This window comes from Hylobates moloch, unplaced genomic scaffold, assembly GCF_009828535.3.
Source record: "Hylobates moloch isolate HMO894 unplaced genomic scaffold, HMol_V3 SCAFFOLD_1, whole genome shotgun sequence".
In the NCBI taxonomy this organism is placed as follows: Eukaryota; Metazoa; Chordata; class Mammalia; order Primates; family Hylobatidae; genus Hylobates; species Hylobates moloch.
Genome location: NW_026652276.1, coordinates 13,774,655 through 13,784,391, shown reverse-complemented (window position 1 = coordinate 13,784,391; position 9,737 = coordinate 13,774,655).

Sequence of the window (9,737 nt, the reverse complement as noted above, 5' to 3'; positions counted from 1 at the left end):
ACTATTCAAGAAACTAATCACAGATTCAAAAAGTTTATTAAATCCTAAGTATAATTTTAAAAAACCATATCTACACACATAGTAGCTGAAACATATCAAAGAAAAATCTTAATCTATTCTTGAAGAGGAATAAAGGCAAATATTACTGTTACTATGTGGCATAACACACCACTGAAAACATAATGGCACAAAACAACAACCTTATGCTAACAAATTCTGTGGGTTAGGAATTTAGATAAGTCAGAGCAGGGATAGTTTATCTCTGATCAATGGCATGTGTGAGTGGGATGGATGACTTGAAAGATAGGCTCGCTAGGATTGTCAACAGGAGTGCCTACTTGGTTTCTCCAACATGGTAGTTTCAGGCTGATCTGTTTGGTTTTGTTTTTTTAAACATGGCAGATGGATTCTTTTATGGTGAACACCCAAGAGCAACAGGCAGAAGATGCACTGTGTTTGATGACCTAGCTTTAGGAGACACATTACCTCACTTCAACCAAACACTTGTGTGTGAAGAAGTCAGAACCCCACCTAAATTCAAGCTTAGCGGACATAGACACTAGTCAATTGGAGAAGTGTCGAAAAATCAGCTGCATTAAAAAAAATCACCTTGGGCTGGCCACAGTGGCTCACACCTGTAATTTCAGCACTTTGGGAGGCTGAGGCACGTGGATCATTTGAGCCCAGGAGTTTGAGATCAGCCTAAGCAACATGGTGAGACTCCCTCTCTAAATAAAATAAAAATAAAAAAATCACCTTATCAAAACTAGGAAAAGCTGTATGCACACTAAGGACAAATCTTCTTAGTAGCATGAATTACTGCAATAACTTAACCAAGTTGTCTGATATGATTTTCATGGTGCTTTATTGAATACCTATTTTAATAGATTTGTGGAACTACCGGTTACTAGAGGAGATATCCCTGGCTTATGCAAGTTTCATTCCGCAGCAAAATACCAAGACTTCTTGGAGAGACTTTTAATCACTTTAACTGTTGAGCTCCAGTATTAGTTGAACTATATAAACAGATAGAATGATCTTCCCAATATTTAGAAAGAAATACATTTTAGTCCCAGAAACCCTAATTCAATAGAACCATGTGAAATGCCACAAATACTTAGTGAACAAGTTAGAAAAATGGAAAATAAAAATAAAGAAAAAAGCCCATTTATCCTGACCAATCAATTTAATTAGACCACAATAGTCAACAAAATCTAGCCCAACCCTCTAGATTTGGTCATATGTTCACCCTTAAATCAACCTCTTGGCCAAAGAAATATAATGCAGTGAGTGGTTTAATCTAGGTACACATCAACCCCTATAGGCTGGAAAGCTATTAGTTTCCCTCTTAAGCAAGCAGATACATAGATGAAAATTAGGAGTCATTGGGATGGGAAAAATAGATGCAAGAAGAGTCACCTTCAAGTGTCCATGATGGGAGAAGGTGTATTCCAGGCAGAGCAAACAGCTTATGTAAGGTTCTGCAAGATCATTGATCATTTGGGGGAAAATGGCAAGGAACTGTTAGGACTGGAGTAAATAATATCTAACATCCTTGGCCACTGAAATCGCGGGAACCAGACTATAATTATGTCACACTAAAAGGAGATTCCCTAATTGTTTCATTAACAACACTTTTTCAAAATAAACCAGAGACCTGTATTCTTATGGAGCTGAGATAGGAGAAATCTCAATATTCTCTGGAAAAATAGAGAATGAGAGGGTACAATACAAACGTATTATATAAAGGCTTAATTCTTAAAAACCTGATTTATGTTCTCTAAGATCTTAGTAACTCTGCTTCAAGCTAACGTTGACTACCCTCAATTACAGGCTCTATTCATGGGTCTATGAACCTGAAACTTGAAAGCTTCCCTTGAAAATTACCTGTCAAAAATATGCTTTACCCAAGTGAAAACTAGGTTTATAAATACTTCAGCCTGTTTTTAACTCTGTCTCTGTAGACTAATATGTCATTTTCTAAGCAGACATCATTTAGGGTGACCTTTTCAAAACAGAGTCAAGGGTTCAGGAATCACATTGGCTCTGCACCTTGCTGCTCACAAAATGTGTTTGTGAATGTTGTTTTACTGATTACTTACAACAACCCTGTAATTGAGGTATACTGATAACCCTTTTACAGAAGGATAAACTGAGGCTCAGGAAGGTCAATAATTTTCTCAAAGATTCACAGATGGTCAGTGACCTATGAGAATCAAGGTCACACTTCTTACCCCAAGTCCAGCCCTCCTTTGGCAGATGCTCTTTCCTGTCATCAGTAAAGCAGATGTTAGCTAGGCATGGTTGCTTACACTTGTAGTCCCCAGCACTTTGGGAGGCCGAGGCAGGTGGACTGCTTGAGACTAGGGGTTCGAGACCAGCCTGGGCAACGTGGCAAACCCCATCTCTACAAAACATAGAAAAATTATCTGGGTGTGGCGGTGCATGACTGTGGTCCCAACTACTTGGGAGGCTGAGGCAGGAGGCTCACTTGAGCCAAGGAGGCAGATGTTGCAGTGAGCTGAGATTGTGCCACTGTACTCCAGCCTGGGTGACAGAGTGAGACTCTGTCTCAAAAAATAAAATAAAATAAAGCAGACATCACTAGAGCTTCTCATTTATCAAAGTACAATTTGAATCACAGAACCCGCATCGTATATTAAGCTACTCTATGTAACTGGAATTATGGCAATAGTTTGTCTATACCCAGAATACTAGAATAATAATAAATACACATTACCTATTTTCGTTGTATAATTAACCCTTGAATAATTCAGGGGTCAACAGTGCTGACCCCCAGGACAGTCAAAAATCCATGTATAATTTTTGACTCCCCAAAAACATTACTAATAGCCTACTGTTGACCAGAAGCCTAACAATAACATGGTCAATTAACATCTATTTTGCACAGTGTATGTATTATACATGGTATTCTCATAATAAAGTAAGCTAGGGAAAAGAGACTGTTATAAGATAATCATAAGGAGACTTCCCAGCCTTTAGAACTGTAAAAAATACATCTGTTCTTTAAAAATTAAATAAAAAGAAAATTATAAGGAAGAAAAAATACATTTACAGTATTATGCCATATTTTTTGATACAATACGTTTATGCAGTCTGTTTATAAGATGAATTGTCTGTCTGAAATAGTGGGCAACCACAGTTGTAGACCTCCATCTATGATACATATCAAGAAATTCAACTTTTTCTTTTAATGCCATGACTTTTCTCTACTTTTTGCAACCACTTCCAGCATCACTAGTGGCACTTTATATGAGTCCCACGCTGTTAGTGAAGGTTTACAGTACCAAATTAAACACAATGAAAAATCTAAGAGATCATTTTTTACTGTGCTATGCAATTTGCTGGAGAGATGAACTGCTCACACAGAGATGATTGGCATCACATAGCTTTTTAAGAGGCTACTTGCAACACTTGAGCTATCTCAATAACAACAGGAGGTGAACACAAAATTGTTATGGTAGCACAGTAAGTACTACAGTTATTTTTATGCAGTTATGATTCAATACTGCATCTTTATGTTTACATTTTTCTTGACGGTGAATGACATCACGTACAATCTGTGTGCGTATGTTTTGATAAATTTTTTTATAATAGGTTTATATATATTTTATGCTAACAAATGATATAACAAACTAGTATTTATATATATTTTATGCATTCATAACATACCTGACTTCTTGTTTCCATATTTCTAGGCTGTGCAGTTTGCATCCTTTTTCAAATTGTCACAAAACTCCAAAATAAATATATTTTCCAATATTTTTATTGCATGGGTCCACGTATAAGTGGACCCATGCAATTTGAACCTGTGTTATTTGAGTCAACTGTAATTTTTAGTTGAACACTATGGTTTCAATAAAGAAAATTATCAAAACACATACACAAAGCAAAGCAAAACAAAAACCACCCAAGTGTGAATAAAACACTGCATTGTATGGATGGATCCTACATTCTTACTTGTTTGTTCAAGGCCTTCTAAGTTTTGACTCCAAGCACTTCGGAATCATGAGTCCTCCCATTCTCCCACTCTGTGTCCTATATTGTCTCAGCTTTGAGTCCCCCTACTGTAGCCTACACTCTTTCTTTTGTATCTTCGCTACACCTCTTCCATTTCTGATTCCCTACATCTGACTTGAGTTTACGCACAGTCTACACAGACTCTAACAGTCATTATTCCCCGCTGATCCCTCAAACTATGTCACTAACTCTATTTATGTCTAATCTTTGTCTCAGAATGTGTATGTGATGAGAGCAAGGCAGATGGCAGCTTCATGGTTTCTCTGGCGTAATTCATAAATTACCTTTTTATTTGTCTTCAAACCAAGCTTCTTGGCTTAGGTTGCAGAAGTAAGTCCAGCACTGCCAACCAGGCCAGATGGTTCTTAACTGGTTAAATGTAACTTTCTCTAAGAGGTATAAAGTTATTTGTGTACATATCTTAATAATGCTGCCAAAAATGTCCCCTAAAGCTTTAGCATTCTGCATTTCCATCAGCATTGCATGAGAGTACTTGTTTCCCTCTACCTTTGTTAGCACTGAATGTTATCAATGATTTAAATTGTTGCTAATCATATCTTAGTTTTATTTTTATTTGCATTTTCCTCATGGCTGAAGAAGCAGATAATTTTTCCATATGCTTTTTGGTCTTTTTCTTTCACTATTTATTAATTGTCATTATTATCTTCTGTCCACTTACTGTGGAGATTTTTTTATTTCTCAATTCTAGGAGCGTTAAATAGCATGATTTGTTCTTGTACAATATGGTGTATATTATAAATATAGTGTTTTGTTATACAGTTTATAACATTTTAACTAAATTTACCTAAATATACAACTTAACTGAATTTATTTAGTTAAATATGTGCTTATTCTCTTGTCTCATTTAAGAGGAGTACCTCTGACTATACAACTCAAATTTAAAAAATAACTTCCATTATTTTAAAGATATTTAAAATATTTACATTTTATTAAATATTTTTCATTTTTTATGGATAACTGTGATTTGGTTATCAATTGCTAAGTAACATACTGTTTTACCCCCAAACATAATGACTTTAAATAACATCATTTTTTTTTCTCATGATTTGGTGGATCAGGAATTTGAGCAAGGCTCAGCTGATTAGTTCTTCTGCTCCATGTGGCATCAGCTGGTCACTGTGTTGGCAGCATTCAGCTGACAACTGGGCTGGACTGGGATGCAAGATACAAGAATGAGTCCCTCCCATGTTTGTCACCTCGGTGCTCCTCCCCATGACCTCTTTTTTCACATGCCCAGCTTGGGCTTCCTTATAGTATGGTGGTCTCAGGATAGTGATACTGTTACAGTAGGTAGTCAGACAGAAGCAGGGCAGGAGACAGCCCCCCTGCCCCCACCCGACAACTCCAAGGGATGTCAGGCAACCATCAGGTGATGGTCAGGTGGTCGTTAAACTGCCTCTCTAAAATAATAGTTGGGTCACAGCCAGTGCCAGGGAAAGGTAGTCTCCCAATAGATAGAAACACCAGGAACTGATGATCAGCAGCTTCCAGATAAGATCTCAGGAAATGGGTGAGTAGGCTCAAGCATATGCACTAGGAGACAAAACAGCGGAGTTTAACTGGTAACTGGTAACTTGACTGGTAAGGGAAAAATGCCTCAAGGGAGCACGTGCATAACTTCAGGAAACACTGTGCACGAGGCCCCTCCCAAGTGCTAGAAGGGCCAGGTGCATGTGGACAGCCCACCCTAAGGGGAGAGTCAGGGGAGAAGAGATGCAACCCCCTGCACCCATGCCAGGGTATAAACCACATGTCAAAGGTCAAACCGTGCACTTGATCTCTCAAGTTGCCCGCTTGGCCCTGTTCCAAGAATACTTTACTCCCTTTGATTCCTGCTCTAAAGCTTTTTAATAAACTTTCACTCCCACTTTAAAACTTGCCTCGGTCTCTCACTCTGCCTTATGCCCCTTGGTCCAATTCTTTCTTCTGAGATGGCAAGAATTAACGTTGCTGCAGACCTGTGGGGATTCACTGCTGCTGACATACTTCAGTGCTGTGTGACTCGGATACATTTCCCTAGTACTAACAATACTTACATTGCTGCTAGTTTTCCCCAAGAGAATATGAAGACTGGCAGGCCTTTTGCAGGCCACAACCAGAACTGTGTAATATCATTTTCACTGAATTCAAAAAGTTACCTCACTGAACTGGTAAGTGAGGGACAAATACACTTACGTTGCTTTGAGGTTCGTTAGAGTAGTTAATGATACTAAAATATCTGTATTTCTACTTATAAAACAATAATGAAGACTTTTATGATTTTATATAGGTAGACATAGGGCAGCTCTGAGCAGGGTAAGTTGAGGGTTTAGATCTGGTCCTCTGTAGTTTTCTCAGCAGTACCTGTCCCCAAATTTTCAGTCTTGACCCCCTCTACATACACACTCATGCCCAGAGGAAATTGTTTAAAGGCATTTTGTTCGTTCTTGTCTTCCTTGTAGTTTGTAGATGAGCTGATAAATTATCTAAAATGTTATCGCAAGTTGCATTTCTTAAATGTGGATATTGTCCTCAAACTGATTTCATGCATTTATAATTGGGTTTATTAAGCAATATGAACTCTGCAGGCTACAAACATACAAGTATTTAATTGTTGTCCATTTACTTTTCCAAACCAATTTTAAATACCTGTCTTACTGCCTCCTCTTATCACTCAGGTTCGCTTATGCCCTGAAGGAACTATAAGGAGAAGAGGGCATGGTTTTATTTGTTCCTTTACTTTTCCGCAGGCTTCATGGGTGTGCCGCCCGTGTAGCCACCTAGGCCCTACACTTTGTAAAATCATGCACTTGGTTTAATGCTCTGCTGTTGTCATCTTGAAATTCTGAATAATTTTAGAAAACATTTTCATTTTGCACTGGGGCTTGCTGATGATGTAGCTGTGCTGTTTTCTTGGTTTCAAATTTCTCCAACAGGTTGGAGGGAAAGGGAGGCAGAAGAAAAAAGAATAATATTCTACTTATCTAGCCAATTTTGAAACACTCTGTGTCATGGTTGTCACTGTTTCCCTGACCATTGACAATCTTCTCTGGACCTTGATCCTGTCAACCTAAGAAGGAAACTGAGGCAAAATTAATATAAGTAGAGGGTTTATTTGGGCCAAATTTAAGGACCACGACACAGGAGAAACAGATTCAAATTGCCCCAAATATATTGTCCAATTAGCAGCAGTTACAAGTGGGTTTTCAAAGAAAAAAATAAGGGACAGTTCTCACATTGATTCATTAAAATAGCATAAGCTATTGATTGGCTATACATTGTTCTTTGTATCACAAATTTCGGGAACATGAAGATAATGGGTGAGGGTCACTTTGTGCAACTCCAAGACAATAAACAACAAATGCCTTTAAACAACTGACCCTAGGCATAGATGTGTATGTGGAGGGGGTCGAGATTCAAGTCTCACACTCATGCCACTCTGGGCATGATACATTTTTCATACCTCATGTAGCTCAGACTGCTTTGAGCTAATTTTCTTTTTTTTAATTTATTATACTTCAAGTTCTAGGGTACATGTGCACAACATATAGGTTTGTTACATAGATATATACATATGCCATGTTGGTTTGCTGCACTAATCAACTCGTCACTTACATTAGGTATTTCTCCTAATGCTATCCCACCCCCTGCCCCCACCCCACGACAGGCCCTGGGGTGTGATGTTCCCCCACCCTGTGTCCAAGTGTTCTCATTGTTCAATTCCCACCTATGAGTGAGAACATGTGGTGTTTGGTTTTCTGTCCTTGTGATAGTTTACTCAGAATGATAGTTTCCAGCTGCATCCATGTTGCTACAAAGGACATGAACTCATCCTTTTTTATGGCTGCATAGTATTCCATGGTGTATATGTGCCACATTTTCTTAATCCAGTCTATCATTGATAGGCATTTGGGTTGGTTCCAAGTCTTTGCTATTGTGAATAGTGCCGCAACAAACATATGTGTGCATGTGTCTTTATAGCAGCATGATTTATAATCCTTTGGGTATATACCCAGTAATGGGATCTCTGGGTCAAATGATGTTTCTAGTTCTAGATCCTTGAGGAATCGCCACACTGTCTTTCACAATGGTTGAACTAATTTACACTCCCACCAACAGTGTAAAAGCATTCCTATTTCTCCACATCCTCTCCAGCATCTGTTGTTTCCTGACTTTTTAATGATCACCATTCTAATTGGTGTGAGATGGTATCTCATCGTGGTTTTGATTTGCATTTCTCTGATGACCAGTGATAATGAGCATTTTTTCATGTGTCTGTTGGCTACATAAATGTCTTCTTTTGAGAAGTGTCTGTTCATATCCTTTGCCCACTTTTTGATGGGGTTATTTGTTTTTTTCTTGTAAATTTGTGTAAGTTCTTTGTAGATTCTGGATATTAGCCCTTTGTCAGATGAGTAGATTGCCAAAATTTTCTCCCATTCTGTAGGTTGCCTGTTCACTCTTATGTAGTTTCTTTTGCTGTGCAGAAGCTCTTTAGTTTAACTAGATCACATTTGTCAATTTTGGCTTTTGTTGCTCTTGCTTTTGATGTTTTAGACATGAAGTCCTTGCCCATGCCTATGTCCTGAATGGTATTGCCTAGGTTTTCTTCTAGGGTTTTTATGGTTTTAGGGCTAACATGTAAGTCTTTAATCCTTCTTGAATTAATTTTTGTGTAAGGTGTAAGGAAGGGATCCAGTTTCAGCTTTCTACATATGGCTAGCCAGTTTTCCCAACACCATTTATTAAATAGTGGATCCTTTCCCCATTTCTTGTTTTTGTCAGGTTTGTCAAAGATCAGGTGGTTGTAGATGTGTGGTGTTATTTCTGAGGACTCTGTCCTGTTCCATTGGTCTATATCTCTGTTTTGGTACCAGCACCATGCTGTTTTGGTTACTGTAGCCTGTAGTATAGTTTGAAGTCAGGTAGTGTGATGCCTCCAGCTTTGTTCTTTGTGCTTAGGATTGTCTTGGCAATGGGGGCTCTTTTTTGGTTCCATATGAACTTTAAAGTAGTTTTTTCCAATTCTGTGAAGAAAGTCATTGGTAGCTTGATGGGGATGATATTGAATCTGGAAATTACCTTGGGCAGTATGGCCATTTTCACGATATTGAGTCTTATCCATAAGCGTGGAATGTTTTTCCATTTGTTTGTGTCCTCTTTTATTTCATTGAACAGTGGTTTATAGTTCTCCTTGAAGAGGTCCTTCACATCCCTTGTAAGTTGGATTCCTAGGTATTTTATTCTCTTTGAAGCAATTGTGAATGGGAGTTGACTCATAATTTGGCTGTCTGTGTGTCTGTTATTGGTATATAGGAATGCTTGTGATTTTTGCACATTGATTTTGTATCCTGAGACTTTGCTGAAGTTGCTTATCAACTTAAGGAGATTTTAGGCTGAGACGATGGGGTTTTCTAAATATACAATCATGTCATCTGCAAACAGGGACAATTTGACTCCCTCTTTTCCTAATTGAATACCTTTTATTTCTTTCTCTTGCCTGATTGCCCTGGCCAGAACTTCCAACACTATGTTGAATAGGAGTGGAGAGAGAGGGCATCCTTGTCTTGTGCTGGTTTTCAAAGGGAATGCTTCCAGTTTTTGCCCATTCATATGATATTGGCTGTGGGTCTGTCATAAATAGCTCTTATTATGTTGAGCTATGTTCCATGAATACCTAATTTATTTAGAGTTTT